Source organism: Primulina huaijiensis, chromosome 8 (assembly GCF_012295235.1).
Source record: "Primulina huaijiensis isolate GDHJ02 chromosome 8, ASM1229523v2, whole genome shotgun sequence".
In the NCBI taxonomy this organism is placed as follows: domain Eukaryota; kingdom Viridiplantae; phylum Streptophyta; class Magnoliopsida; order Lamiales; family Gesneriaceae; genus Primulina; species Primulina huaijiensis.
In genome coordinates, this window is record NC_133313.1 from 765,312 (window position 1) to 791,769 (window position 26,458).

General features: G+C 36.8%; 1 pseudogene; it reads left to right on the forward strand.

Annotated features, from left to right (window-relative positions):
* LOC140983614 (tRNA ligase 1-like) overlaps window positions 1-26,458 on the forward strand; it is a 42,407-nt pseudogene that overhangs the window by 10,800 nt on the left and 5,149 nt on the right.

A 26,458-nucleotide genomic window follows, 5' to 3' on the forward strand; every position in this document is an offset into this window, starting at 1 on the left:
AGATAACTAAAGCAAAACTTGCTGTCTAGACTTTTCCCATACCTAATTTCTTTCAATGATACTAACAGTGTTTCAGGCATGTGTTTTTGTCTGTTTTGTGGAAGGACCTTATTCTTGTTCTCACATAGGTGATTGGCCTAATGCAACTGGAGATAAGTACATTGATAGGCAATAGTGTCCTAGTTGGTGATATTGATCCCATGGAATTTTGGGGTTCTCTTAGTTGTACCATTTTCCTTCATTTTATTTTTTTTACCAATGATTGCTGAATATTATGCATATACCAAAGTTACACCGCTGTTGGTGTCTTCGTTCTTGGACACATGTTTCGTGAGGCATGGGGTTCACAAGCCAACATGAAGCAAGCCGAGTTCAATGAGTTTCTGGAGGTAAATCCTGATTGGGCTCCATAATTAATAGAAATTGCTAAAATCTTTAAGAAGCTCTGCTATGCAATAAAAGCTGTTAAGGTTTATGTTCAGTTGATGTAGTACTGCATCCCATTTTTGTGAATTTGGTTTGTACCATTAGCCCTTAGTTTGGACTACTGGTTTGTGTGTGGTAATGAAAAATTTAAACCTTCAAGTAAAGATCATGCATAAAGTTGGAGCTACATAGCTCTTTTGTTTTTGTTCATCTAAAAGCCAATGCTGACCTGTTATTAGTTTGATTTCGATATTGCTTTGATGCATGCATCAGAATCTGATCACATGCTTTCTAGCTTCAGTTTATTTTATGTTTCCATGTGCAAAAGTTTCTGCTTATGTCTGAATGCGTTGAGTTAATTCTTTCATAGTTTTTCGGTGATTCTCAAACTGATGATTACTGTTTGTTTAATTCAGTGTAACCGCATGTGCATATCAATGGAGCTGGTTACTGCTGTATTAGAAGACCACGGCCAACGTCCTCGTGAAGATTATGGTGAGTTGAATCAGTTGATCAGCCTTGTCCGTTTTCCTATTTTTTGACTTGCTGCTTTGGGTTTTTCTTTTTCAGTGGCTGTTTTATGGTTCTGTCAACACTTAATAATCACCTCGGTGATGTCTTTTCAAACCATGATATTTGGCATGATTATCACCCAGGAACTAAATAAACAGCCTGCTGTATTTCCTTCGTGCCTCCCTTTATCAGAAGTAATGAATGTTTCAGTGTTATGAAGAATTCATTATGGATTAATTTTAGAATGGGCGTCGCTATATCTCATTTGAGTGGATATGTTCTATGAGACTTCCGTAATCAGTTTAAATTTTTTTATGATCCTGGAGGATTTTGTGATGATGACATCATGTTTCCTTGTTTCTGGTTAGGAAATATAAAGATTAAAGAGGTGGTAGGAATGCAACTTTAGTGCTGGATCATAAGTTTTCGTGTGTATTGGTGCTAGGGTTTATATTCTGCAAATTATTTTCACTTGTTATCATGTGGTTCATGATCAATTAACTCCCATTACCATTTTGTTTTGCACTTTTCAATTCTTCATTTTGTGGATTGGTTAAGAAGTGTTTTCATCTTTTTTGGTATTTTTTAGGTCTGTGTGCTTCCCAATTCTTGATATTTTTCTCCTTGTGGCAGTGGTTGTTACTGCAGTGACAGAGTTAGGTTCTGGAAGACCAAAATTCTATGAAACTCCAGACATTATTGCTTTTTGTCGGAAATGGCGGCTTCCGACAAATCATATTTGGTTATTCTCTACAAGGTATTGATTTTTTGTCCTTTAACAATGTTGCGTGAACATAGGACCATAAATGGAAATAAGATCTTTGCAAATTGGTTTTCTTTTCGCAAATTCATTTCTCATTCCTCAATATAATAAAACGTCATCTCCTCGTTTTCAATCCTTTTTGGTGAACTATATTTCTATTAATTTCTACATTACCCAAATTTTTCCACTTATACAATTTTTCACCACCTCCAAAAAACACTGTATTATGATTTAATATCATTATAAAAAATTATATATATTAAATTAAATTAAATTAATTAATTAAATTTAATTTTTTAAATATCTCACTGTACTCATCATCCACACGCATATCAATTCAACACGATTTAATAAAATTTATGAAATAAAATCTTATACCATTCGAATATATGTCAGACTGGTTTATGTAAAATAAAATCTAACACACATTTGTATCTGCCAAAACCATTTTTCATAATCTTTTCCGAAAACATGATAAATAAGACCAAATAATGCTGTTGTATCTGGATGAATGGGAAATTTATCGGTTTAGATTGCATTACTAGATTGGCTAACGAGTTTTTGCTTCCACTTACCACTCGATGGGCTGCCATTGCATATATATTGTCTTCCTATTAAATTAGTGCTCTTATGTTCAGAAATTTTGGTTGCAATGCTTTTGTGTTTTGCTTAAATGGTTATTACAAAGTATTTTATGTTTTATAATTATAATCTCAAGTACACTCGAATTCTTTGGGGAAATTGTGCTTATCACGAGAACTTAATGCATAAGTATTAAATGCAAGACCATTTCAAACATAATCATCCATTACTTTTTTCTCTAAAACTTGGGAAAAACCTTGGGTGGATATGTGTGTTTGCCTCGACAGTGAACTAAGTCCTTGCAATGGTAAATGTGCTCCCGTGGAGTTGAATTCGAATTATTTTCAGTTATTTCATTTTGAAATTTGTGATGAAAACTTGGGCAAAAAGTACTTGTAAACTGTCTGATTATGTATGATGATTAGAAATTACGTGACAATACTTTGAAATATATACTAACGATTAGCAACAATAACTCAGAACTTTACTTAGTTACACTACTCATTTTATGTTATTTCTCACTTTAGGAGGTCAGTGACGTCATTTTTCACTGCTTATGATGCTCTCTGCGAAGAAGGAACAGCTACACCGGTATGCAAGACACTTGATGACATTGCAGATATATCTGTACCCGGTAAGGTGTATGCTTAGAGTTCAATTGGAACATTTCATGTGGCCATTTACATTTATGTTGCAATATCATTTCTACTTTTTAGCCGTTGATATATAGTCTAATTGTTGTGTTCATGCCTTTTGATGTTACTTCGAAGCTGTTACCAAGTTTAACCTTATTGACGTCATTCTAGGCCGCTTACTCTTCTAAATTCTCGATAATATCCTCCAATTGTATTAATGGTGCTGGGGCTGCCCAACAGAATTCTTTAGTAGTTAAATCAGTGATTTATGGTGTAGAGAATAAACAACACTGGAGATAAAGATTATAGAAATGCTGAAATGCTAGAGAGGCTTTCTTGGTGATAACAAACATTTTCACCCGAGTCCTTGTACCACATTTTTCCTTGCATCTTTTTATATTGTGTCAAGAGTAAGATTGTGGGCAGCTCTCACCATCATATGCTGGAAATAAACGATCGAACATTACTGCCATCATGTCTGTTAACTATCATCCTCTGTTTTTCTTTGTAGCCGTGATGTTGTGAAGCACTTAATGAAATTGACTACATCCGCGACTTGCTTTGCTACATTTTGTTAAAAATTTTCTGTCAAGCTCTGCTAGACTTGTCTAATATATTCTCCTTGCAAAATTGTAAGCTAGAGACCAGAAACACGTGTCATTGGTAGAAAGTTTTGATTCGTATCATGTACTTTGTATCTCTGCTGTTTCTTTGCCTTATGTTTTCGTATTTAACTTTCAAACTCGATAACAACATGAATTGGTTTGTTATTGAAAAGGATTGTTTGGCTATTTGGTTTAACGTGAAGTTGAACTTTTGCTTTTCATAATCTGCAGGATCAAAGAACCATGTAAAAGTGCAGGGAGAAATATTGGAAGGTCTGGTGGCTCGAATAGTTAGCCATGAGAGCTCAAAACATATGGAACATGTTTTGAGAGATTATCCTCCACCTTCATCAAATGGAGGTACACTGATTATTTCAATGGACGGAGGCTGTTTTCTTTCTCTGTTTGCTTTATTAGTTATAGGGAATTTATGTTAGATTAGGTTTTATATATATGTTTCAACTTTCAACTTGTACTTTTCGTTTCGTTAGATTAATATGAATAATTCTTATCTCCATTACCCATTAATTTATTGTTATTTCCCTGCCTCACTTGCATTGGTTGCTTCAGGTTGAGGTTCCGTGTTAAGTGTAGCGCCCTTACCCGAGCCACTACTAAACAGACTACTAAGCATGCAACATTAAAACTTAATAACAACAATTAAACAGCGGAAACCAAATACTTAATCATCTTACAACCCAAAATTAAAACAAAGCAAACAACAGCAGTCTTAAACATTAATACAACCATATCGAAACATAATTCTAAACAATAAAACGATGAACCACATAAAACCTCCACTGGATCACCACCGAAAACTCAACTGCTCTAGCCACTGCCCTGGTCGTCCGAACCGTCCAACCTAAGACCTGCCCCGTGGAATGGGGTGCCCAAGATGAAAACAAGGACATGAGCGACAATCGCCCAATACGAGAATGTACGAGTATACAAACTGATATGATGCATGCGAAATGCAATATGCTCGGATATCAAGGATCAAGTCAAGAATCTCATGCTCAGTCTAGAGGCGCCTGAGTGTGTAGTCTCTGATCTGCCCTAGGCATGTTTTGGCTCCCACACTCATCATCAAGACGTGGACCTACAATGTCCAGGTCATCAGAGCCCGCGGGTCCCGTCGGACACTGTAGCTCTCGATGCCCCATCGTCCACAATACAGAATAGGGCTGAGCGGCCCCAACAAACGAGGTATATCTCAAAAGATATCAGGCTCAACATGATATGTCATGCATAATATGCCAAAGCAGTAAAACATGTATAATGCAACACATAAATATGCAGCATATAAGTGTGTATACTACGCTTGGATATCTCAGTCAGTACATCACGTACCTCACTAAAACAATCTGACAGAAAGCTCTTAACCTAGACAATACCAACAATATGAAATCACTATCAAACCAGATTCTGAATTACCAAACATGCTATAAAGTTCTTCCTAAAGGCTTTAGGATTATACCTGCGTCCGTCGTCAGCCCGCTGATGATGTCTCGATCTCAGCTCACCGACCCCCCTCGAGTCGACACTAGCTCCGAAACTTCCCGACACCAAAGTGCCCTAGAAACTGGCTAGAAAACCTAAGGTAAAAGACTATAACTCTATCTCTGAAGGATGCGGTGTAGGAAACAAAAGAATTCGGCTTCCATTTATAGGCTGCATCCGGACTATTTCAGAAATCCGAATCAATCTTATCTGCCACGTGTCAGAATCTCATTCGTCTGATTGGATTTCTCGAGATAACGTAATCGGAAGTAGATCGGGTTATCCATTTAAAATTCGGTGGATCCAACAGATTAATCCCAAATTATCAATTCGTTAATAATACTTAATTAACAACTCTTTAATTATCTCTTAATTAATACTTCATTCAAAATAAGAATTCGGGTCATTACATTAAGAGCTGACAAAAATTGTGTTTTATGACTTTAATTCAGGAAAGTTAAATCCTAACTTTATATGAGCAGGATTCTATGACTGAAAAATTTGTTTCTTTTTCCTGATATTTATAGAAGTATTTATCCTGAGCATTCAGTTGTTTATTTGGCAGCAATTCTAAAGACTTATCAAGGGATTAGAGTTTATATTTTAATATGATCCGAGCTTTTGTTTCTATTGTGCGGACCTCTTGTCCGCTTTTTGTAATTCATAACTATTTATAATTTAATATAATATCGCTAATCCTATAAAAAAACTGTGCAACTGCTTTGTACATGGGCAGATGAGTCAATTTTTTTTCTTTTGAAGATGTCATCTCTTACGATGCACTGTTTATGAAGGACTATATGTCGCACTCTATTATTTGTACCAATCTCTCGTTTTCCTTTTCTAATATTTGGGATTCCAGGGGAGTATGTGCTAAAAAACCCTAGAGAGAGAATTTTTCAAAAATTCTCCCACCCTACAGCTTTCCCACCTCTCCGTTTTCCTCCCAATCCAGTTATGCTTCCCGATTTTTTCATCCTTTGTTCGCCTCAACCAATAGTTTCCGTCGCCGGTCACCGGTCGCCGTCAGCTTGAATTTCCGGCAGTATTTTCATGTGTTTCAATCGCGATTCGCCCATCTTTGTGTCTGGGTTGTTCTTTGGAGTTTTATCTTACAGATTCCGTTTCTGTCATTACAACATCCGGTTCTCTTGCTAGTGTCGTTCTAATCGGTAGCTGTTTTTGCATCACCGAAGATTTGGTGCTCTGGGTCGGAGTTTTCAATATTTCATCAAGCAGTTCAGAGTAGGAGGGTTAGTGTCTCTTGCTGTCAAGCCACCGGGAAGAGAGGAAACGGTTAAGATCGAGTTTAAGACGTTCACATTGAAGCTGGCTAATGGAGGCTCGTCGTTTCGGTGGTATGAAAGAACAAGGAATGCGAGCTATTTTCTGGACCTAGATCGTGAGGAGGCTAGATGGATCAGCTCTAAGCTCAGGAATTTCATTCTGAATCCACAGTCATGCGTGGACTTTAATCGATTTCGGGGCAGAAGTGCAACAATCACTGCACAGCGTTTTGTCAACAAAAGAGCCAGGTTTTTAGAGATCTCAAGATTCATTTCAACGGGGAAGAAACAGAATATTATTGTGCCTAGTGGTTTTAAGGATTTAGGTTGGATAAGGATTTCGGATATCCTTATCAAATTATTGTATGGAAATTCCAAGCGACTGGATCAACAACCGGCTGCGTATTGTAAAGCTAAAATCACAGATAAAAACATTCAGCAGCGAGTTCAGAAGACAGAAGGGGTTCACAGTCAAGTAGTGAACAAGGGTAAGGAGGACAGTGGCTGGAAATTTACAGAGAAAGATTGGAATGAAGCCATTATCATCACTAAAGGAAGGGTCAACGTATCGTGGTCGCAGGTTGAAATGCTAATAGGAAAGGACGTCAAGAGGAGGATCGAAGTACATCCGTTTCAAGCAAATAAAGCGGTTTGGTGGCCTGAATGTCCAAAGGAACTTTCTTTTTATCTCAAATTGAAATGAGGCTTTTTCGAACTTGGAGTGACTCTAGACTTTGAGGAATGGAGGCCAAACATTAATTCAGCAGATTCGGTCATCAGGTGCTGCAACAGTTGGATCAAAATCTTGGGGTTACCATGGAACTTATGGTCGCTGGAAAATTTCAAAGTGATCGGGGCACAATGCGGGGGTCTACTGGAGGTTAGCGATGATACAAGACGTCTCCGAGATTTAGGGGCAGCCAGGATCAAGGTTAAAGGAACAAAAGATGGGTTCATCAGCAACAAAATTACGATTCCCTTAAATGGGGTCAATACGGAATTGACAATTATCACCCAAACTTTCGATTTAAGGCCTATGAGACTTACGAAAAGCAGACATACGCCCAAGTAGTGATTAATGGTAAGAGGACATTGGCAGGTTGGGGAAATTCGAATATCGGCAGGACTATGGATAATGAAGGGACGCCACCTCTCAACAACAAGGCAATGATAGAAGAGGGGCAGGGTCCTCAATCTACGGTCAAAGAAGTTGGAGATAGTTCGATTAACATATTACCGGCAATTCAATCGAATGTAAAGAAGGTGGAAAAAATCATACAGAGAATTTCACCAAAACAAATTGAGGATTTCAGAAGTTCTCCCGTCCATTCCTTATCCAACAGAGAAGACAGAGGGAGCCAAGAGAGAACGATAATGGACTGAATTCGGAATTGCACACCTATCGACAGTTTTACTGCAGAAAAAACAACACTGCTACCAATGATGTTTCTGATTTTATTGAAGTCGGTGGAAGAGGCAAAGCCGTTGAGCTGGACATGGAGGAACCAAGCAAGATAGGGGAGTTACATCAGACATATTTTGAAGATATTATCCTCAATGATTCAGAAAATGACCTAATGGACGATGATTGTGAGTTTACTGAAACGGAAAGCCACGCGTCTTCTCAGTCGGAGTCCTTGGTTAATAATGAAGCATACGGTGTTGACATCAAAGGGTTGTTCTTTCCAGAAGATGAGACAAAGCAACTCTTACAGCCTTCTATTCTTGATAATACCAATCCTTTAGTGGGCAAGGTACTTTCTTGTTTTCAGTCATCGAGTCTTAATCATTCTTTCACACTCAATTCGTTTCTGCCTAAGTTTTTCTGTGCCCTGGGGTTGTCGACTGGGTTTGTGGGTGGGGGCGGGGGCCAATCAAGTGTACTGGTCAAGCATGGTTCCGAGGGAAACACTTCCATTTGCTATGAAAGGGAGGCAAACTTAAATGAAACGAGAATTCTGTGGGACGAGGGCAGTAAATCATCAGCTGACATCGAAGTGAGTAAATCCTCGAGTAAGCTGAGTAGAGAGCTTGTTAGGCTGAAATGTGGGATCAACTATGAGAAAGGATCGTCTTCGAAGGGGTCCAAACGTTGTATATGAAGATATGTTCTTGGAATATTAGGGGGGAGGGTCGGCGAGAAGGCGGGAGTTAGTGCGTATGGTTATTCGCAAGGAAAACCCGGACATTGCGGTGGTGTTAGAAACAAAGAAAACTGAAGTGGACCGTCGGTTTGTATCAAGTTTATGGAAATCCAGATTTGTTGATTGGGTGAGTTTACCAGCGGAAGGACGATCAGGAGGCATTCTAGTGATGTGGGACCCACGAGTGGTTCAGGTGAGCGACAATTTGATTGGGAATTTCTCGGTTTCTGTTCAAATACAGTGGAAAGAGGGAGCGAATTGGTGGTTCTCGGCCATTTACGGTCCCTGCAATCCAAGGAATAGAGACGTGTTTTGGGATGAACTAGCAGGATTGAACTCCATTTGTGGGAATAATTGGTGTGTCGGCGGAGATTTCAACGTTGTTAGGAATTTGAGCGAAAAGATGAACAGCACCACTAACACCACAAGTATGCAGTGCTTTGATACTTTGATCGAGGAGTTGGGTCTGCAAGATCCTCCTTTATTAAATGCGAGGTTCACATGGACAAACTTCAGGGATAATCCCATCTGCTGCAGATTGGATAGGTTTATTATTGCTGGGGGTGGAAGGATCTTTTCCCAACTTTCAGACAAACAGTGCTGCCGAGAATCACTTCAGACCATAACCCGATAGTATTAGACACTACCAAGTTGAAATGGGGTCCATTCCCTTTCAGATTTGAAAATGTTTGGTTGACACATAACAAGTTCCAAAAGTCTCTTGCAGAATGGTGGGGCAGTGGGAACATTCAAGGATGGGAAGGTTACAAGTTTATGATGAAACTCAAAGAAACAAAAAACAAGGTTTTGAAATGGAATAAAGAGGTCTTTGGTGATATAAATGACAGAATTTCGGAGCTCAGAAATACAATTATTCGGTTAGATGCGCGAGAGGCGGAAGGAACGTGGTCGGAGTGCCTAAAGGAAAAGCGAAGAGAGACAAGATGTGAGTTGGAGACTATGATCATTCGAAAATTACAGATGGACAGTCAAAAGGCGAAAGTAAAATGGTTGAAAGACGGGGACCAAAACTCTAAATTCTTCCATTCACTTTTGTAGAACAGGAGAAACAGAGCGATTATAGACAAACTAGAGTTGGAGGATGGGTCAGTGATTTCAGATGAGTTACAGATTGAGAATGCGATCATTGGGTACTATCAACAGTTATACAGAAAATCTGAAGGGGATGGATCCGGTCTAGATGGGGTAGAATGGATGCCAATTAACATGATGGAGGCCGAGCAGTTGGAACAGCCTTTCTCGGAGGAGGAAATCAGAGGAGCAGTGTTTGAATGCGACGGTGCAAAAGCTCCGGGGCCGTATGGGTTCACTTTAGCTTTTTATCAAAAAAGTTGGGATATGATTAAAAATGACCTTTTGAAAGTATTCGCTGAATTTTTCGAAGATGGTATTGTTAATGGAAAAACGAACGAAACATACATCTGCTTGATCCCAAAGAAAAAAGATGCAACGAAGGTTAAAGACTTTAGACCAATCAGCCTAATTACGAGTTTGTACAAAATTTTGGCAAAGGTCTTGACGAATAGATTGAAAAAAGTCTAGAGCAAAACTGTGGCGGAAAATCAGTGCGCTTTCATTCAAGGAAGACAGATAACTGATTGTTGTCTCATAGCGAACGAAGTTGTGGAGGAGTATAGAAGGAAAAAGAAAAAAGGTTGGATATTGAAAGTTGATTTGGAAAAGGCTTATGACAATGTGGATTGGAGATTTTTAGATGTTGTGCTTCAAAAGAAGGGGTTCGGGGATAAGTGGAGAAAGTGGATCAAGGGTTGCGTTTCAAATGTGTCGTATTCAATTTTCATCAACGGCAGACCAAGAGGGAAGTTCAAGGGAGAGAGGGGCCTCAGACAAGGTGACCCATTATCCCCTTTTCTGTTTAATTTAGTAATCGACGGGTTAGGAAGATTGGTTGATAAGGCTAAATCAACAAATGCAGTGAGAGGACTTGAGGTTGGGAAAGACAAAGTAGAAATTTCTCACATACAATTTGCGGATGACACCTTGTTCCTCGTTCAAACTGATAGTCATTTGTTCACCGTTGTCGAACTACTTAAATCTTTCTGCTCAAAATCGGGACTCAAAATAAATTTTGAAAAGAGTTCCTTGTTGGGATTAAATCATTGTGATGACGAGGTCGACGGTTTATCGGAAGCGGTTGGTTGCAAGAAATAAAAGTGGCCGATTAAATACCTCGGGGCACCATTGGGAGGAGACCCCATGAAGGCTGAAATTTGGGCACCAGTAGTCTCTAAGATGTCAACTAAATTGGCAAGTTGGAAAAAGGCTTTCTTATCTAGGGGGCGACTAACTTTGATCACTTCGGTGTTAAGCGCTTTGCCTACTTACTTTATGTCACTTTTTATGGTACCTCAACGAGTAGCGAAGCAAATGGAAACGTTAATGAGGAATTTTCTTTGGGACGGTGCAGACGGGGAGATTCATTTCCATGTTGTTAATTGGACTCAAGTGTGCAAACCGAAAGAATTGGGAGGTTTAGGAGTGGGGAGTGTACGTCTCAGGAATAAAGCTTTGTTAGGGAAGTGGTGGGGGAAATGTGCGATAGAAAAAGGTTCTATGTGGAAAAGAGTTGTGGGAAGCATATATGGCTTTGAAGATAATGGATGGGATGTAAGGGAGGCAAGGAATTCGACTTTCAGAAGCCTTTGGAAGTTTATTTCTCGGTCCCATTCTTCTTGCCAACACTTGATTGGTACGGTGCTAAAGGGAGGGAATCTATTGCGGTTTTGGGAGGATAGGTGGGTGGGTGGGTTGTCTTTCAAAGATCGGTTTCCTCACCTTTTTCTACTCTCTTCGTTTACCAATAAACCAATTGCTCATTTTTACTCGGTCTCTGCTACTCAGGGTGATTCGGCTTTTCAGTGGGATGTGAGGTTCAGAAGAGGGTTGAATGACCTCGAGTTGGGAGAGTACACTACCCTTTTAGGGATTTTAGAGTCAGTTTCTTTGAGTGTGGGTTCGGGTGATGCAAGGGTGTGGTTAGGGGAGTCATCGGGTGTTTTTTCTGTCAACTCTCTTTACTCTTCTTTTTTCCAAGATATTAATTATCATTCTTCAGCTTATTTCTCTAACGTATGGAAAGTACCGATCCCACAAAAGGTAAAGATTTTTTCTTGGATAGTTGCTCTGGGCAGATTGCAAACTTGTGACACTTTACAGAAGAGACAACCGAGTCAGCTCTTATGTCCACAGTGGTGCATATTGTGCAAGACAAGCGAGGAGAATCAAGATCATCTTCTGATACACTGTTCTTTTACGAGACGCATTTGGATTAGGGTTATGCAACACCTGGGATTCGAGTGGGTTTTTCCAGCATCTTCCAGAGATATGTTTGTCATGGAAAACGGAATCCACTATGGAAGGGGAGTAAGGATTTTCTGGAACATCATTGTGCATTGTATCTTTTGGTTGACATGGATGGAGCGCAATAACAGAATTTTCAGTGACAAAGAAGACTCGTTGGATGAATTATGGGAGAAAATTAGATTCAGGGTTGCAAAATGGACGACTACAGTGCCAGTGTTTCAGCACTTACTTTTATCAGACATAGTTAGGGATTGGCGTTTTATTTACCTCTGAAACTCTACTGATAAATTATTAAGTTTGTGTACCGTGGATGATTCATCCACTATCTCTGTAACTTCAACTTTATTAATTTAATAATATTATAGTTTCCGATCAAAAAAAAAATATTTGGGATTCCAAACATGAGTAACATTATGTTTATCCTTCAAATTCTTTGTTAAACTGCGTTTTAATGATGTTTCCTGATCTCAATATTCCAACCTGGGATTTTGTCACGGTACATTTCTATATCGTTCGCTAACTCGTTGATAGTTTTTTCTCTAGTGATGTTCATTGTTGCACATTTTATATCAGGTGATCAGCATCTGGGTTCTAGCCTACGGGAAATTTGTGCCGCAAATAGAAATGATGAGAGACAGGTAATTATGATTATATTTGTAAAGTACAGTTTTCAATCTTTGAAATTATAGTTGAAACTTTACACATTTGTATCTTGTTTGATGTTTGATTATAACATTATGTTATAGCTTATAAAAGCACTTATTGATGGTGTTGGTCCTTCTTTCTGCCCAAATTCTTTGGATTGGTTTGGTCATGAGGCATCTCATTCTCATTCAAGAAATGTTGGTGAATCGGTTTTGGACCAATTTCTGAGTTCACGTCATGCAGATTTTTCCACTGAAAAACTTAAGGTAGTTTGCTCTCTTAGGAATCAGCTTCTTGTTGATCTAAGATCTCGAGGGGACTTGTGAATCGTCATTTGAGGGTGTGTACTTACGTTTGGTATTTATTTATTGATGTTTTACACTTTCCATAGAGTCGTTTTTCATAGGATTCATGATTCTATTGGATAGAAATATATTGTGATTCTTTCCTGATGATAACTCGTTTCTTCAGCTTAATGTGTTCATGTCTTCTAATTCAAAAATATCAAATTTACTAAACTTATACATCAGGAAATGTTCGTTATTATGAAGAAAAGCGCTGTTGACTTCAAGTGCTATCATAACTTCCATAAGGTCAACTCTGTCTCAAGCAATAATCTTCATTTCAAGATGGTAATCCATGTACGTCGTGACTCAGCCTTTAGATTCTATCAGAAGAAGATGAGGTGTGCTTTTACCTATGTCTACTTTTCACTTTCTCCAATTTAAGTAGAAGGACTATGTTTTAAACTACATATCCTTGCACTTTTTATCGATTAAGATGATGTGTCCAGGTGCGAAACAGGATTGTGGCCGCTTTATCGAGGTATCCTTGTTTGCTTAAATAATGCATTATCTATGTTGTATTGTTGTTCTTGAATCTGCAGTTGCGGAGACCATGGTAGTTATGTAAGACGAGCCAGCCATTAAAAGAGCGTGCTTGAATTAGCGTATGCTTAGGATCATCAAATGTTGAGTCAAGCTTGAGTTTGTTTTACTTTTCTATCAGTTTTTATTTGATAACAATGTTTCATATGAAAAAATTCATAGCATGCATCAACTGATGCTCAAAAGCTAGTAAGATTTTCTTGGGCTACAAGCTAACTTCTTCTGTCTTTAGGCTACAAGTTGCATGTGATAAGTATGAACTCAATTTGAATGCTCAACCACAAACCAAGATGAATGAGGTTGCTCAAGCTCTTTTTTAATGTACCTTACTTTAGAAAATTTTTAAAAATCTCTTGTAGTCTGGTGTACTCGTTGGAAACCATAGATCTTGAGTAGTGCTACATCAATTGTGGGCATATGTAGGACGTAAAATTGAAAAATTCAGGCCCTGTGGAGTTGTTCTTTGTATTTTGATGAGTACCTCTTAATTTTTATTCAAGATGAATCCAAGTCTAAGTCTAGTAAAGAAATATTAAATGTAGGCCATGAGAGGCTAAATATTTGTGCCTTTTTTGGGATTAAATGATTTTATCACGGGAAAGTGTTAGTTGACACTTTAATTTTAAAAATTTTCACCGATGTGAGCAAATAAATGATGTTTTACTTGGTATCATTGTATATATTCCTTGTACTTTGTTATTTTATATATTGAAAAAGATCATTTTGAAGAAATTCATCCTTGAATTTGGGGGCTCAAATTTCCATAGTGATTTTCATCTCATTTTTGGTCCTTGTGACCAATCATGAAATTATCAAGGTAAATCCTTGCGGCGTTCGGGTCTTGATAATTTTGGTTCTTGCCTCAATTATAAGCAATGGTCAAGGTACGTTAGTGGATCATTTCGGTTCTTGCTTCATTATAGCGCTAGTTCGAGGTGCGATTTCATATGCCATACCAAGATTCTTGTCTCGATTATAGACAACAGGTCAAGGAGAAATCATATACCGAGGTTCTTGCTATGATTAGCAACGGGTTGGATGTTTCCCTAAATATCATGTTCTTTTCATTCCGTCGTGTCTTGTTTCAAAACATTTGTTTTCTTGGTTTTTGTTCCGCATGTTGCTTTATTTTTACGCCCTAGGTAAATAATCTTGTAAATTCTTTTATCGTGTTTCATTGTTTTTTTTATCCGTCGTGTCTTTTTTCAAAACATTTGTTTTCTTGGTTTTTGTCCCGCATGTTGCTTTATTTTTACGTACTAGGTAAATAATCTTGTAAATACTTTTATCGTGTTTCATTGTTTTGTTTATCCGTCGTGTCTTGTTTCAAAACATTTGTTTTCTTGGTTTTTGTTCCGCATGTTGCTTTATTTTTACGTCCTAGGTAAATAATCTTGTAAATACTTTTATCGTGTTTCATTGTTTTTAGTTTATCAAACGATGTTGCGTGAGGGACATATCAGAAATCTTTACCCTTACTTTATGATTATGATTATTCTATCATAAAGTGTCATTCTCAATATTTTAAATTGAGTTCATTGTATTCTTCTGTTTTCTACTGTTCACTAAATTTTGACTAAATTCGTTTCCCATTGACTAATTTGGTCTTTCTTATTGCTACTTAACTTTCAAGACTAGACCATGTTTTATTGATTTGAAGCAGACCATTCCACACATTACTTTATCCTCTATCTCTACACATCCACCACACACCATTAGTTTCACCACTTTCAAGTTTCACCATCATTTTTCCTTTTTTTTAATAGATTTCTTTTGCTTATTTATCTTGGTTCTTTCCTTTCCCTCTAATACTTGAAATGACAACAGTTTTAGGAGAGTAAGTTCTAATCTTTTGCAACCCCACAGGTTTTTTTGTGGACCTAAATTTGTTCAAGGTTGACAAAGAGAGGCTCGCAGAGTTTTCAAAGGAAAACAATGCCATGGTAGAAATTGGGGGTGACACCAATGGTGCATCTACCAAATATGGTTTGGCCGACGAAGATGCATGCTTAATGATCAAGTTGAAGTTTCTTACATATAAGGTATGATATGGTTCGGATTCCATTATTTAGTGACTGATTTATTCCAATCTTGTCTTTGTTCTTTGTGAAATTGTTGGCAGATTCTTATTTGAATTATAGAATATATTTGGCTGCAAGAATGATGCTAAACTATTATGTGTAGGTGTCTTATTAAACATTTTCACCTTTGGGGAGGTTAAAATTTGTTCATTATCCTGTGAATATGTTATTTGAACACTATAAAAAAATGCATGACTTGATTATAATTATTCTCACACACACAACACAATACACCAGTTTCCAAGATAAGGGGATACCTTCTGTAATTATGTAAATTATGGTTTAAAACATACAAACATTAAAACATACAAACATTAAAACATACAGACGGTTCTCGTGTGAGGGCAGAGGTCCAAGTATCTTCTTCAAAAGACCTAATCTCTTGAAAAGAGTAATTGAATTTTATTTGTGATGTGGTTCTTCCATTCTAATATAGCTATCTATCTATCCAATCAGTTAGGTGCAAGTATGAATAAGATTACTACTAATATCTTAATGTCAACTGTCACCCATTTTCATTATCAATTTTTTAACTTTCATTTATTTCTACTGATAAATTGATGAAAATATTTGGTGATTGTAGAGTTGAAAATGATATGCAGTTTTTGGTTTCAGTATTTACCTTCCGGTACATGATATTGTAATTCATAAACAACATGATGACTTGAAGTCGCGACAATCTTCTTAAACAATTGAATGTTCGATTAAAATCTTCAAATTGAAATTGATTTCTCCTTTTAATGGTGAGATCTCATAGTAGTATTGAGCAGAGAGAGAAAAATGGTTATTATCTAACCAACTCAAATTAAGTGCTGTACAAGGTTAGTTGTGGTGCATTTGATCTTTGTGTGTTGGTATGCTGGTAGGTTATTAATCACGAAGGAACTCATAGCTAGTTGCGTAATCATAAACAAGATGCCCCTATCTACTTGTAATGGTCTGTTTTAGTTGATCAGTGTTAATCCCCACAAAAAAGGTCAGTACATGTGTAAGAGTTGGATATCAAATTAAAACACCTTTACTTTATGTACATTGGCTAGTACAGGTGTGGACAGTGACATGCACGTGATATGAACAGAAACAAACAGGCTGAAATATTTTGAACTATCATGTTTTCGCTTTCTTTTAAGTGACAATGCAAAGTGATTTAGAATGCAAATGAATGACATTTTTTTAATTCTTCTTGATTGTTTGAATTTACAGATAAGGACTTTTTTGTTACGAAATGGCTTGTCAATTCTTTTTAAAAAAGGTCCAGCTGCTTACAAAAACTACTACTCGAGGTTAGTTTCCCTGAAGGCCTCACTTTTCAGTTGTATTGGGCTAATAGCATTCAGCCCCTTGTGAAATTTCTTTATAGCGCAAAACCTCTTGTAAAAAATTAACTAGCTATTAGGTCCTCAACTTTTCAAAAAATAAGCTTAAAACCCTGCGTTAGAAGTAGTTGTAACATGCGCCTAAAATGCAATTGCAATGCTTTTTGACTTTTTATTGTCCAAGATGACATAAATTCCCTCAAATCTATAAGTATTATATATATTAATGGGTCTTTCTTTGTCCAATTATTTAACATATAATTTTTGAATTGTATTATTTTAAAAATTTTAAATATTATATTATAAACTGAAAAAATACCATTATATAAAATAATAAATTCACCAACTTGCTAACCAAACATGTTTATTTTATTATTTTGTAAATTTTAAAATAGAAAAACTGTTAAACTCTAATATTAATTTATTTTTAAAAACAAATAATAATTAAATATTCCTCAATTTTTTTATATTAATAAATCTGTTTAAATCTTCTTAATTTGATTTTTAAACACCTTATTTTGCATTCAAATATTTAACAAAGTAAAAAAAGAATAGTTTCTATATCTCTCAATTTAATTTTTCAAAATTAAATTAGTCCCGGTTGTATTTTAACTACAAAGTTTATAAGAGTGATCTACCCGTATCAAGGAAGAATATGAGAGCAAGTGTACTGTCAAATAACTATCATATGTTCAAGATGAATGATCTGATTGATTGATTTATTTTTTTAAGACTATGATATGAATGATTTTGTGTTGTCATGAGTTCAGCTTCTTGTGCTTCGTCGTATACCACCTTTTCGTGAAGACTTTCTTTTATTACCAAGAACATAAGTTATTATTTGATTTAGGCTAGATTTTTATTTTTTCTGGATGACTATCCGTGAAATATTCATTTGAAAATAATCTTCATATTAACATAGCGGTAGAAAAAAAGTATCATGCTCTGTCTAGTGGAGCCCTCATTTTAAAACAAAATTTTGGACGACTTTTTTATATTATTAGGTTGTGTTGCATTTGCTTCCCGCTATGATCTGTTCTTTCTCGAATTTTATCTTCGAAATCAGAATTACCGATAAGTGAAAACGTTGAACGCTTTCAGGACCAAGGATAGCAATGTTCTTGATAATGTGAATATTGTCTCATTGTGGCTATTTGATTTCTTAAGTACTTTTATAGTTTTTCACATCTTTATATGTGGTCATTATAGTCAGATGAAGATATGGAATACTTCACATGAAAAGCAGGAAGAACTAAGAAAAATGCTGGACGAATGGTATTTTTGGATTTTTTTTAAAATTCCCACTGCAGTTTCTTTACAGTATTTAATGATGTCTTAACTTCCGTCAAGGGCAAAATCAATGCACGATAAATTTGGAGACAGACAATTACCTTCATCCACATATCTTAGTGAAGCAGAGCCATTCCTTGAACAATATGCAAAGCGCAATCCACTTAATCAGGCTTTGATAGGATCTGCTGGAAGTTTGGTGAGAACTGAGGATTTCTTGGCTACTGTTGAGGGAAATGAAGATGTAGAGGGTGATCTGGAGCCAGAAAGAGAAATAACTTCTTCAAGTCCAGCTCACCTCGATAATGAAGCTGTTAGGAAGGATGAGAGTCTCATTGTTTTTTTCCCAGGTAGAAGCTTGTGTCCTGCATTCCTTATGCACCTATGTCTATTATCAACAACCTTTCTATCCCACTCATAATCACATAGTTAAAAAAATTCAGGAACATTACTATTTTAGGATTTATGGTCCAGATTTGATTACCGAAAGCAATGAAAGATGACGAAAAATAAATACAAGAACAAACAAAATTTATAGTAGTTTACTCTCGATGTAAGAGCTACTCCACTTGCCAACGCGACAAATTTCTACTATGATGAAACCAAAAAAACGATGAGAATTTTTTACAATAACATGTCCTCTCTCATAGCTATTTTCTTGTCACTTTCTGTAAGTCAATCATAATACAATGACGGCTACCAACATATATAAATAATATTACGGTTACATCAATACATGTAAAATACCTAATTACTCAAGTAATTGTAGGGTCCACAAATACCAGCAGTGGCAGCGACTCTTCATTTCTCAGTGGAGAAGTCCAACTGAAGTAGCATACAACTTCAGTTTCTCAACTGTCACAGTCCTCTCAACATATGAGCCGGATTACGACTTCTTTCAATCTTCGTAAGAGCTTGAATTGATCTTATAGAGTGATATCGGACTATATGCCTTGCCCTAACATGATAAACATGATTCCTGGCTAAATGAATAAACTAAAACTGTCACAATAACACAATTTTTTCATATGTGACCCAACTCTACCAAAAAAAACTTCAACCAAATCACCTCTTTACTAGCCTTTGTTATTACAACGTACTCAGCCTCAATTGTAGAAAATGCAAATATCTTTTGCAATTTTGAAACCCAACTAGCCGCAGTACCACCCAGAGTGTAAACAAATCCAGTAATACTCTTTAGACAATTTACATCATTTACCATGTCAGTATCAACATATCCATGCAAGCCAAAACCCGATTTTCTAAAGCATAAAGCTGAATTTTCTGTACTTCTCAAATACCTGAGAATTCATTTCACGGCCACCCAATGCTGTTTTCTTGGTTACTTATAAACTGGCTCACACTCCCAATGCATATGCTACGTCTGGTCAAGTACATACCATTGCGTACATAAGACAACCAATAACAGAAGCATACGGTGCTTTGTTCATGTAGGTCGCTTCTCACATGGAAATGACTGATCCTTGGATAGACGAAAGCGACTTGCCAAAGGTGTTCATTGGCTTCGCTCTATCCATGTAAAATCTCCGAAATACTTTCTTCACATATTCTTTTTGGGAAAGCTTTAAGTCATGTTTGTCCCTAATAATTCTCATCCCAAGAATTTGTTTTGCAGAACCCAAATCCTTCATTGCAAATTCTTCGAACATTTTCTTTTTCAAATTATCAATCTCCAGTAGACTAGCTCCAACAATCTACTAGCTCCAACAGTCAACATATCATGAACATATAGTAGTAAAATGATATAAGATCTATCAAACCTTTTGATGTAGTAATGGTGATCTGCCTGACAGCTCAAAAAACCATTATTGTTCATAAAATTGTTGAACCTTTTATACCCCTGTCTACGTGCCTTTTTCAAGCCATACAAATTCTTTTGAAGTTTACACACCATTTTCTTCTTTCCTTTTACGTAAAAACCCTGTATGTAAATTTCCTCATCCAAATCATCATGAAGAAAATGTCGTTTTTACATCCATCTGTTGACGGTGTATTTTTTATTTTTGCGCCAGTAACCCAAGAATAGTTCTAATTGTGGTCAATTTAACCATCGGAGAGAAAATCTTAGTGTAATCAACTTCTCTCTGGTGAAAACCTTTCACCACCAATCTTGCTTTGCAGCTTTTGCTACCGTCATGCTCTTCTTTTATTCGGTAAACCCATGTATTCTGCAATGCTTTCTTCCCATGTGGCAACTATGTTAACTGCCATGTTTGGCTGGATGTCAAAGAATCCATTTCATCATGGATAACTAACTTCCATTTGATTGATTCACGAACCTGCATCACCTCCTCATAACTTTCTGGTTCACATCTGTCAGTCAACAAAATATAATGAGATATGCAGAGAATCTCAATAATAGCTTTGAAATTCTAGAAGATCTCCTCAATTATGGTGGATGAGTGGTTTCCGGGGCTACATTATCTTGGTCCATTGGGTTTACATTTTCCTTATTAATTGGAGTATCTTGTTGCAAATCATAGTAATCATTCACTTGAAAATCTTGCAAGTGAATTAATCGAATTGCATTTTCTGAATATTTACCCAATATTTCCTTGCAAACACATGCTCATTGAAAATTACATACATACTCTTGATAATTTTCCAGTTTTGGTCATCCCAGAAACAATAACCAATCTCGGTATCTCCATATCCAATAAAGAAACATTTCTAATTTCTTAGACTTAGATAAAGTTTACTTCTAACAGAAGCATCAACATGAACGTACGAGAGAGAACCAAACACTTTTAGAAAAGAATAATTTACCTCTTCATTGCTCTAAACCTTCTCTGATATGCTGTAATTTAGAGGCACTGTGGGACTCCTACTAATCATATAACCTGCTTTCTTAATTGAATCAGCCCAAAACCTTCGGCAATCTTGTATGAATCCACATATTCCTTGTACGCACATTCAAAGTACTATTCATTCTTTCAGAAGTATCAAACAAATCAGATTTATTTTTCAATGAATGTCACGTAGTAGTTAGATCCTCCAAGTGAACTCACAGTTGAAGGCCCCAAACAGCGGTATGTATCAACTCCAAATTTTCTTCTTCAATATCTTTATTAGATTTAGAGAAACTGACTCTTTTTTACTTTCCAAAAACACAACTTCACATACTGAAGATAAACATATTTCATTTCTGGTATTTTACCATTCGAGACAAACATCTTCATTCCGTTTTCACTCATTATGTGCAAGTCTGCAATGCCATAAATCTGACTTGGTACAACTATCGGTAACAACAATCATATCTCTGCAATTGGAAGTCATGTAAAGAGTTCCAGTTTCATTTCCACGTGCAACAACAATCATATCTCTGCAATTGGAAGTCATGTAAAGAGTTCCAGTTTTATTGCCACGTGCATAAACAATAGAATCTTTTGTAATCTTCTACGCGTGCACCACCACAAAAGGTGACATTATGCTCTTCATAGTCAAGCTATCCCACAGACATTAAATTTTGCATCAATTTTGTTATATGTCTCACCTTTTGCGCTTTCCATACAGCCTCGTTTGAAATTTTCAAACGAATATCTTTGATACCCACAATTGCCAAAGGTTCTCAACCAGCCAGATATACATTTCCATGATTTCCAGCAACATAATTTCATTATGATGAATAGTATGAAATAATGCAACAAAATCCAAATTCCAAGGATCAATAGGACGGTCAACAGACAAAAGTAGTGCATCATGAATCTCCTCAGTTGCCACGCTTGCAGCGTTGCCCTTGTCTTTGTCCTTCTTTGGTGCCATATAATTCTTTTTCATAAGGCTTTGTCCCTTACAATTCCAGAACTCCACATTTATGCCATATTTGAAATTACTTTTACCTATTCTTGATTGTGATCTGACTCTGTTCGATTAAAATTTCTGATATGCCCTCTGCCTTCAATATTTACGGTAGAACTTGATGTCGCAATTTCACCATAATCAATTATACAAACCTTTTATGCAAGAATTCTATCTCCGACTTCATTAAATTTCAGTTTTCGCTGGCAACAGAATTGCTAACCGCAACACGCATTTGTTCCCAACAGTTTGGTATATACGCCAAAAGTATCAAAGCACAAACCTCATTATCAAAATTATTTTTGACGGAAGATGATTGATTGACAATCGTGTTAAACTCATTCAGATGTGTTGCCACCGAAACCCTTTTTAGTCATGTTTAAATTAAAAAACTTTTTCATTAGAAATACTTATTGTTTGCGAAAGATTTCTTTCCCCATGGGTTTGGGGCCCCCGCGGAGAAGATCCGAAATGGGGACGGGGATCCTCGATTTTTTCGGGTCGGGGCGGGTATGGGATTACTATCCCTATCCCCGAACCCGGCCCGAAAGTAATATCGATAATAAAATAATATTAGTATTAATAATATGATAATAATATTATTTTTTAAAATATTAATAATAATATTTTAATATTGATATTAATATTAATATTGTCACTAATAATAATAGATAATAATAAGCTTTGGTTTGAGAAAATCCCGAATTCGCCCTCGTCTCGTCATATTAATATTTTTGAAACGGGGATTGAGGCGGGGATGGGAAGTTCCCCGAACCCGAAAAAGCGGGGATCGGGGAGGGGGATGGGCCGCCCTGCCCCGCCCTATTGCCATCCCTATACATGTCTGACAGGGCCTTCATTCGACCCGAAGTCGATTTCTCATTTGCAACGTTATGAGCTAGTTCTTCGTCAGTGTCAATCGAATAACACCCAACACCTATATATCAAGGAGACTCCATTCGTCATCTGACAATTTTTCTGGTTTATTTTATGCAAGTGGTTGATGCTACTTTTTACCATGTAGATGGTCCTCAATTTGTATCATCCAGAAAGCAAAAGTGTTGCCATCGAATATTCCAATCCCATGCCAAAGCTGCTTCGCTAGCCATCCTTTCAAATTAAACCTGGTGCACTGGTACCAGTAGTTATTTATGGTCCCAGATTTGATTCCCGAAAACAATAAAAGATGACGAAAAGTAAACATAGGAAAACACAAGATTTATAGTGGTTCACTCTCGATGTGAGCGCTACATCCATTTGCCACCGCTGCAAATTTCCACTATAATGAAACCAAGAAAACGAAAATTTTTTACAAGAACTTGTCCCCCTCTCAGAACTATTTTTGTCACTCTCTGTATCTCTACAATGACAACTACCAACATATATAAATAGTATTAGGGATACATCAATATATGTAAAATATTTAATATCCTTAAATAAATAATTAGATTCCACACTTATATTAACAACTATTAGCATGCTTGTTCTTGGCATCCACATGATCCATCAAAAATAGGTTTTTTTAATTGATTTATTTCGTATGGATTTTTGTTGAATTTAATAAAATACCAGCCATTTTATGACTCAAGTTTGTCCTATTTACTCTATCTAAATCTTGTATTTTTCTGACCTGCGCCTTTAATTGACACATCTTAGGAATACCTGGTTGTGCTAAGTCTGCCCTTTGTGAAGAGATATTGAGTACCCCTGGAGGACTTGGTGATGATCGGCCTGTTTGTAGTTTAATGGGTGATCGTATTAAAGGTATAGGGTTGGTATTTTACAATTTTTAATTTTTTTTTTGATAATCTGATAATTGTATTCATAAATAAATTTTCTCGTACATAATACTTTAATAGCCGCCATTCAACAATAAGAAACCAACTACAAAATTTATGTTCTACGAATGAGATGACATGATGTTTTTCGTGTTTATATGCATATGACCAGGTTTTGATATTTTTGTTGTGGACCTGGTGGTGGGATGACAGAAATTCTGAATCATGTTTCTAGTTTTATCTTTAATTCATTTTGCTGGTGTGATCCAACTGATCCATTTGAATGGATGAGTGGTCCCTACAGATTTGAAGATGGCTAGGGAATCAACGTAAAAAATCCTTGAAGGAGAAAAGATGTTTCTTTCACAAAAAGTGTGGTGATAACAAAAAGAATGCTATTATAGCTATTGATCTTCCAGATGGGACCACTACAACGGATTTGAATATCATTGTGAATAAGTTTGTGAAATATTACAAAAATTTACTTGGTTCCAGTGTCCATCGTGTGTCGTTGGATGGCAATTAATTTAGGGACGGTGTGATGGTATCAAGGTATGTACAGTTTGAGCTTTTTTCGTGCCCCAGTAGTCCGATCGAAGGCATCCGTTTTTACCTTGAATGGTTTATCAAATTCAAGCAGTTTGAGCAATGATTCGCTAGATATTGCTCTCTTCAGCTTGTGAAAATTAGACTAGCAAGAGACCATGAACTTGTGGAACCTGTCTCAACTAATGAGATCAAATTGGCTCTGTGGGATGTTGAGAATGATAGAGCCCCTGGACCGGATGACGTTGGGCCAATGTTTTTCAAGAAATCTTTGGACACAATTGGGCGTGATATATGTAAGGCTGTTGAAGAATTCTTCAAGTCGAAACTTCTCAAGCAATGGAATCACACTTCTCTCTTTGATTCCTAAATCAAATAATTCTACCGGGGTTCATGAACTTCGGTGATCTCCTACTATTGTGTATTTTACAAGATCATCTCTAAAATACTCACTAATCGGCTCAACTCTGTTATAGAAAGTCTTGTTGATGGTGCACAAGCTGCTTTCATATAAGGAAGGTCCATCGTGGAGACATACATTTGGCTCAAGACTTACTCTTACACTATACCAAGAAACGTCTCTCATTCGGATGCACTTTAAAAATGCATCTACACAAAATCTATGATACTATACATTGAGGTTATATCACAGAGGCTATGATTTGTTACTGGTCATGGAATGTGTCACCATCACCTCTTACTCGATATTCATTGATGGGCAGTTTATGGCTTCTTCCTAGGGGTTAGAGGCTTCCAACAAGGTGATCTTCTATCCTCTCTTTTGTTTGCTTCATGCCTTGAGGGATTAGCAAGGAAACTGAATGTGCTTGGTAGAGAACCAAGATTTAAATATGTTCCCTCCTCCATTGAGCTAACTTTTGGAGTTGAGTTGGGTTTAAGTCCATAATCTTAACATGGTATAGAGCCCAACCCATCGTTATGTGTAGGACTATCCTTATGGGTCACCCACAGATATCTTACAAATTTCACACTCCAGATGTTCATTCCTGGACATGAGAGGGGTGTGTTAGATGTCTCACATCGGTTGGATTAAGTTCTTGGCATTTTTATGTATAAATTTGGACAATATCTCCCCTTAAGCTAATTTTTGGGGTTGAGTTAGACCTAAGTCCATAACCTTAACAAAATACCATCTCTAATGTGCTGCTTTGAGCATCACTCATTGGCCTATGCTGATGATTTGCTAATTTTCTCGAGGGGGATGTGGAGAATGTAGTGAGGATTATTACATGCTTGGAGGATTTTGGGCGTACTGTTGGTTTGAGAGCCAACTTACTCAAATCAAACATATATCTAGCAGGTGTGGAGGTGTTTGTTAGTCAGAGAAGAAATTTTGCATGTTATGGGATTTCAGATAGGAGCATTCCCGTACAAATATCTTGGCATTTCCTTCGCCGCAAAAAAACTTGGTGACAGTGTTTTGATGACGACATTCTTATTCGATTTCCTAATTCGTCCCGACGTTACTTTGTTTAACCGTTCTAAGTACTTTGTTTAACCGTTCTAAGCAATAGGTGCAAATTCATTCGAAATAAACATCTACAAATAAATGTAAGAGTCCCAACTATCTGTCTTTTTTTGTTAATCTATCAATAATTCCCTCCTCATATACAAATGATTCCTCCATTGTTCAGGTTAATGTTAATCTAGAACGACAAGTACAATCCTTGAATCTCTGAAATTGAAATTGTATGAGTGCGGTTTCTTTTTTTTATCATTCAATGAGCATCTTGTTTTTCATAAAAATTGGGGGCAATGTAATCCTTACGTAAGGGCCATCCTATCCAACTTTCAGGCATCAAGATACGTTTCAAGCGTGGATGATTAGCGCAAGAGATTCCCAACATATCATAAGATTCGCATTCTTTAAAATCCACACTTTTCCAAACCTAGAAAACTGACAGAACACTAAAGCAACACGTATTGAATCTTGGCCGAAGAATACATTATCTTGTGCAGGCAAACATGAGCTTACAGGGCTGTCTCATTAAAAAACTTCTTTTGACTCGAGATGAGCTCTTGGTGCGTGGTTCGGTGGATGCCTCAATAGCTTTGATGGGTGGATGATTTGAAGGAAAGAATGAGATACACAAAACTTATAGTTTTTTACCCAAGTTATGGAAACCGGCCATGGAAGCCTCTAATATGGAAGAAATGCCTATTACCAAAACACAGATTCTGTGTGGTTGTTTGCTCTCCGGAAGTTTTTGACTAGGGATAGACAACCTTATGTGGTGTACAAGAAATGTATTCTCTGTGGTGATTACAGTGAATGT